This window comes from Lathamus discolor, chromosome 3 (genome assembly GCF_037157495.1).
Source record: "Lathamus discolor isolate bLatDis1 chromosome 3, bLatDis1.hap1, whole genome shotgun sequence".
NCBI classification, from domain to species: domain Eukaryota; kingdom Metazoa; phylum Chordata; class Aves; order Psittaciformes; family Psittacidae; genus Lathamus; species Lathamus discolor.
This window is the reverse complement of record NC_088886.1, coordinates 150164188-150171041: the sequence shown is the minus strand read 5'-3', so window position 1 is coordinate 150171041 and position 6854 is coordinate 150164188.

The following is a 6854-nucleotide window of genomic DNA, read 5'->3' as shown; positions in this document are numbered from 1 at the left end:
CCGCCCGGCCTGACAACCTCAACTCCCCCCCCCCCGACCTTCCACACAGCTGGGACAGCCCTTCCTCGCCACCAAGCCGCTCTCACCCACCGCCCCAAGCGCTTCCTACCTGCGGCGGAGCGGAGCCGTCCCACCGAGGGCCCGATGCGGCGGCGGCGGCTGCCCCGTCCCCCCCCCCAACCCGCCACCCTCCCGCTCCTGTCAGACTGCGCCTTCCCGCGCGCGCCAGGGGCCCCCTCACAGGGCCCTCGCACCCTCCCCGCCGCTGTATCCCTGCGCCGAGCCGAAACGGGGCACTGCCGCCGTGCAGACGGCTGCAGACCCACCACCACCGCCGCCGCCATCAGCGTCGCTTGCTGACAGCCGGCATGGCTCGGGGACACACACACACACACACACCGAGCCGTCCCGGCCGGCCGGGAGAGGAGCCCCGCGGCGACCGGACTCTTTCGGCTTGAAGTGGCGGAAGGAGAAAAAAAATAGAAGAGGAAAACACGACGGGAACGAAAAGGGTTTCGAAAAGGGGCGCGCGGGTCCGCGATTGGCGGAAGGAGAACACGTGAGAGCGCGGAGGAGCCAATGGGGAGTGCGGAAGCTGTTTGATTTCAAACGGAGGCGCCGGGCTGAGGTAACGACCCGGAGCCGTTCCCCTCAGGGCGGACCTTGTGCTGCCGCTTACTCCTGTTCTTCCTCTTCTTCCTCCGCTTCCTCCTCCTCTGCCCTGCCAACAGCTTACCCCGGACCAAGGGGGGGCCACGGTGATCGTCGCCGTCCCGCCCCACGGGCTCAGGCTGAAGCTTGTCCCCGGGCGAGTTTCGCCAGCGCCTCTGTGAGGGGAAGGGGTTCACTACCGGACTCAGCCGCGTCCCAGATGCTCACTTCTTTAGCAACTGCTGTTGACTGAGAAAAGTAACCACAGAAATAAGGGGTTCTAAAGGAGGTGTGAAAATTAATCGAGGAAGAGGGGAGGGAGGAGAGAAAGCTGCAGTAAAAATTAAACAATTAAACTTGTATTTTAGGTCAATCTTATTCAGTCATTTAGTTACCTTTATTTAGCTGCAAAACCTGATTTCCCATCTCTCCTCCCTGACAGGAACTGATCGCTAAAGCTCGAATCTGAGCATCTGAATCACGATAAATGCTGTTAGTGCTGCTGTGTGTTTGAAAACAGAAGGGGGGGGGGGGGGGGGGGGCCGAGGGACGGCCACCAAACCAAAAACCCCACAAACAAACCACCAAAACACCAAGCAATTGGCAAGTAAACAGAGTTCAGCTGAATCATACAGAGGTAGAAGGAGCTAGTCCTGGCCAAATCCAGCATCACTGCCATCCTTACCTTTCATGAAGATTATGTATTTGATACTGCGCCACAGGTTTGAATGAATTTAAGGATTAATATCTAATTGATGTGATTAAAATTAATCACATCAATTAATTAAGTTGTGTTTAATTAATTGATTAATTAAAATTAATCACAGGTATTAAAAATGAGAGGAAGCACTCATTTGAAAACAGACAAGGACAGGAAGTCTCTTTGAGCCTTATGTAACGTCAGATCAGACACATTTTTCAGGCTGAAAAAGCTCTGGACTATAGCCTTTCCTTTTAAAAATGATACCTTTTTAAAGTGCTTTCAAAAACCTGTGCAGAAAAATGCAGGTTACACTGAGACAATGGACCTGCCCTCATTATCAATTCTTCCTGTAGCTTGAACTTTTGCAGCACTGGTCTGAAGTCACCAAACACAGGCCACAACCCCCTCTTTTAATTCTCCTCTATGCGATGCACAGTATTAAGTTTTAAAACCAAGCTACCTGTTTGCTTGCTCATTCTTTTTGGTGTCCAGAAGACTCACGAAACATTTTGGACTTCTAGAAAAGAGATTGGAAGCGGATGGGTTTGCCTCCATGAAACAGAATTCCTTGAATCTTAGAAAGCAGTTCTTCCCTGTGAGGGTGCTGAGGCACTGGCACAGGGTGCCCAGAGAAGCTGTGGCTGCCCCATCCCTGGCAGTGCTCAAGGCCAGGTTGGGCACAGGGGCTTGGAGCAAGCTGCTCCAGTGGAAGGGGTCCCTGCCCGTGGCAGGGGGTTAGGACTGGATGAGCTTTAGGGTCCCTTCCAACGAAAACCATACCAGGATTCTGTGACTGTAGAAAAGTGATTGGAACCCGCAGGAACAGAGATTTGCCAGGCAGCACTTGGAAGTTCGGGAGACTTAATGCTCTTCCCCCCCGTGACAGGCCAGTGCTGAATGGGACAGGGAGCAAGACTACATCGGTTTGCTCAGACCATCTGAAACCTCATTTTCAGGCCATGGTTCTACAAAAATCTAAGCCAAATTAAATTCTGTTTGAGCACTTAAAATGAGCACAAACCCAAAGTACTTCCAGAAATTCTGAATAATTCGGGGAAAAAAGAGGAGAGCAATTTACTCATACAGATTATATTTAAAATAGAACCTGCATAACATACATAAGTTTGAACTTCTGATATTTCCCCCTTCTATTTCCTTGCTACCAAGCATAAACTGGTAACTAACACTTAAATCTTGTTTTTATCTTTTAAAATGACCACAGGAAGAACATCCTGAAGGAGCAGCATGGGTTCTGACTTGCACAGTATGTTTGATATATGCTATATTATTAAACACATACAAACCCAAATAATTTCAGTTACCGGATGCCTTCCAAAAGCAAATCTAATTTTTACCATAACTAATTTTGCTCAAGTCCTTCCTTTCTACCTGAACATCACACTTTTACAATTCTCCTCTCCCACATGGGTGGGGAAACTCTGAGGGAAGATAAACAGGTTGTTGAGTGATGCCTGATTTTTCATGTGTACAATAAAATGTATTATGAGATCTGGAATCTGGAGACCTTAATTCCATGTTAAAGTTCTATGTATGCATGGAGATACAAAGGGAGAAAAGGCCTTTTACAAGGTCATCCAGTCTTTTGTGCTTCAGGGGATAAAATCCTGCTATTCAGATCTTTCACAAAGCAGAACTCCTTTTGATATTACTATTTTATTTCATTAACTAATTTGCCTCCAGTACTATTTTATGTGGTGTGATGACTTTAGGGTACTTCAGATGTGGTAGTCAGATGTAAGCAGCTTTTAAATGCTATTTTTTCCTTTGAATTGAATTACTCTGAAGTTTATTTGATAAGCTTTGGTGGGGTTTTAATTTAGTTGAGTGTATTAAGTTATGACCTTATTATTATACCTTCAGCTTGTCACAATAGTTTTATGCTACTGGACATAAAACATTCATACAATGCTGGAATGGTTTGGATTGGAAAGGACCTTAAAGCTCATCCAGTTCCAACCCCTGCCACGGGCAGGGACACCTTCCACTAGAGCAGCTTGCTCCAAGCTCCTGTGTCCAACCTGGCCTTGAACACTGCCAGGGATGGGGCAGCCACAGCTTCTCTGGGCACCCTGTGCCAGCACCTCAGCACCCTCACAGGGAAGATCAAAGCAAAATCCATGCAAAATCTGAATTCAGCCACGGGGTATCATTGCCAATAAATAGATATTAAAGTCAAACCCTTCCTGTGGGCCTTTACAAGGGCAGTTATACTGAACAATGTGTCTAAAACAGTTTATACCAGTAAAACTCTTTGAAACCCTAATTTATTAGTCTCTATGAGCCCACATCTGATAAAACTCAGCAGGAGAGCAAAAAAACAGTTGTCATGTTGAAAGCACTTTGGTGATTTAAAATAATAATAAATAATTCTTCAGTATTACAATAATTGTATTTTCTGGCATGACAGAGTGGTTTATCAGCACACTTAGCACAGAGAATCCTGTCCCATCCTTAGTGATAAACATCCCTGTGAACACAGTAATACTTACAGGAAAACACAAGTTCTAATAAAGGTTTTCAGGCTGCCTTTAAAACTGTCTCCAAGAGCACCATATATACAAATGTTTGCAAAAGTAGATCTATAGGAGGTAGGAAAAAATGACATTTTCTTAAAGGTTTAGAGTTCCTGTTAGGTTCGTTTGTATCTGGGAACATTTAGGAGTACAAACTGACAAATACATCTGCATACACGCTGAAGTCAACCTGTCAACTTTCAAAAAAGGTGTTGAAAAACAGTTTATTTTAAATTAGTTCTCATATCTCCTTGCTAGTTTTTTAGATAGTTTCAACTTATTTGAGCAATCAGAAGGTACTTAGGAAGAAGCCTCCTTCACTGAGATCCAGCAGTATGGATCTGTGAGGATTTAATGATCAGGCTCATCAGTGGAAGACAGTGGTCCAATAATACAAAAAGGCCCCTAATCACTGGAGTGTGTCTTGAGCACAAGAACGACAAGAAAGTAAAGAGAATTAGATAAATTAACATCTTAATTCCTTGTGTGAAGATCCTTATGGGAGGACATTTGTTTTTGTGTTCTGAAGAGGTGGTTTGGAAGCACTTGAGTGAATGAAGCATATTTCATAGATTTCTGCCACTACTGATTTTTAACTGAAATTCTAAAAAAACACAAGCTCCGGCGAATGCTTTTACCAGATTAGGGTGTTCATAAGGTATAAAGGCATTAGGTAAATGAGGCCCTAAATTCAGGCAGCAGCTTAAGAATTAGTGACCAGTCACAACTCACATCTTTTGTTCAATGTTAATAAATAATTTGAGTGTGACATTCAGGAAAAAACACTGGCACAACTTCTAATGGAAACAGGTGAAGGAGAAAACATTAGTATTTGTGACAAGAACTTCCCTGGCAAAGTCTCAACTTGATGAATAATTCAGTAATTCTCCTACTCCGTGCAAAGTAGCACAGAAAACGTATAAAAGTCATTAGAAGAAAGCTTTAATGAAACTATCCGAATTACAACATAATCCTTTAATACCTAAGATGAACATTCACAGTGAAGTTCAATTGCTCAAGAAATTCTCAGACACATTGAACAAGTTCTGTATTAGGAAAGCAAAGCTTAGACTTCACATATATGCCCTATAAAGAACAAACAGCTTTGATCCCGAGTAGCTGATAATGTTTGAATAACCTATTAAATCTGTTTCATGAACAGTTTACAATGAAAGTGTCTTCTAAAAGCTGAGTTGCTAAAAACATAACCATCTCCAGCATCACAAGATAAACTCCATAAAGAAGCACAAGGTGTTCATGAGATTTCTTTGTTTAGAAGTAGGGAAATAATATGCACATCCTCATCAGGTGAGCCAAGAAAAATTCATTACTGGAGAAGTTCACAATGATAAAAATTAGTTCTCAAATGTAATTAAATGGAATCGGCATATGTAAATAAGATTGCAAACGAAACTGGGTTCATACGTTCTGTATAGTTGTATTATTTCTGTACTTCAGTGAAGGCTTATAATCTTTGCTTGTTACAGATTTGTCATTAAAATGGGACATAGTACGGAACAGAGGAAATATGCTGTGAGTAAAACACTTCTACTTAATTATACCATCATCATGTCCTTAGGAGATGTTAGAGGTAAATATGAAAACTTCATCATCAATACAGCACTTAAACAACCCCATGTAAGCTGCTTTAAGGAGGTGAGGATCAGGAGATCTCAAGTCTTTCTACAACTTTCGTTGTTAATAAAGCCACTATGATTGGCAGCACATTAACAAAGATGCTTTTAAGTGTTGATCTTCAACACAGAAAGAGACCAACAGAAGTGTCTTGAGACAAACACAGGAATAAAGTCATTCTGTTTCACTGTTTGTAATCCCCATTATTTATCCTGAATAAACATTCTACACCATTTTACTACACTGCTAGACAGAACCGTACACTAGAAATTTTGCAGAGGTGTAGTAATCAATAATAATTATTATTAATAGTTATTTAAGTTAACCAATTAATAAATAAGAACAGATTAATACTTGAGAGTCTCTATTTTCTCAAACCTGCTTCTCCTCATGCAGTCAACTTCAGTAGGGTCACAAGCTGCTAAAATGATATGATCCCATTACACAAAATATCAGCTCATCTGGAATTCTCAAAGAAAATCAATAGCTTTTACATGTAAAGAAAGAGATTACTCTTAAGTCATTACTATTTAGTGTCACAGAAGAAATAGCAGTATTTTCCTGAATGCTGATTTCATAAAGGCTGTGTACTTCAGTGTGGTGTATCCCTGTATTTAAAACTCCATAGGCAAATTCTTCATTAGTAAACCCCATATTTTTGATGAAGCAACATCTCTTCAGGATGCACACACCTTTCTGTCCTTGGGAAGCAACACTTAAGTTACCATTAGTAAACATGTTGCTACAGTTACTCCTAGATTGAAAGCAGTGTGATTACCAAGAGCATACACTTAGATGTTAGAACAGAGCACAGGAAGGACATACAAATTAAAAGTTATTCCAAACAAGTTTGGGAAGACTAATCAGAAAATTATCTACACTGCAGAGGTACATCCCCAATTTTGGGTGTCAGGTGTACCAGATGGAACAGGGCTAAAGAGGTTCAACACAGAAATACTGCTTCATTAATTCAGACCTGACAAATATCTTGCAACCTTTTAAAATAGAATCATAGAATAGTTAGGGTTGGAAAGGACCTCAAGATCATCCAGTTCCAACCCCCCTGCCATGGGCAGGGACACCTCACACTGAACCATCTCACCCAAAAAAAAAAATCACAGTGATACCAGCTCGACATCAGGATTCTAGTCTTTCATCAGAGTTACTCCCACTTCACGTAAGTCTCCCCTGACTGTTGTTACATCAGTGGGCCACCTCAATTATTTCTGGCATGACGTCCAATATAAAGCCTGTTGAAATTAATGAAGAAATGGTTAACGAAAGTGAGCTTTTAATTAATGATGGAGGACACAGCAGAAGTTAAACTACTA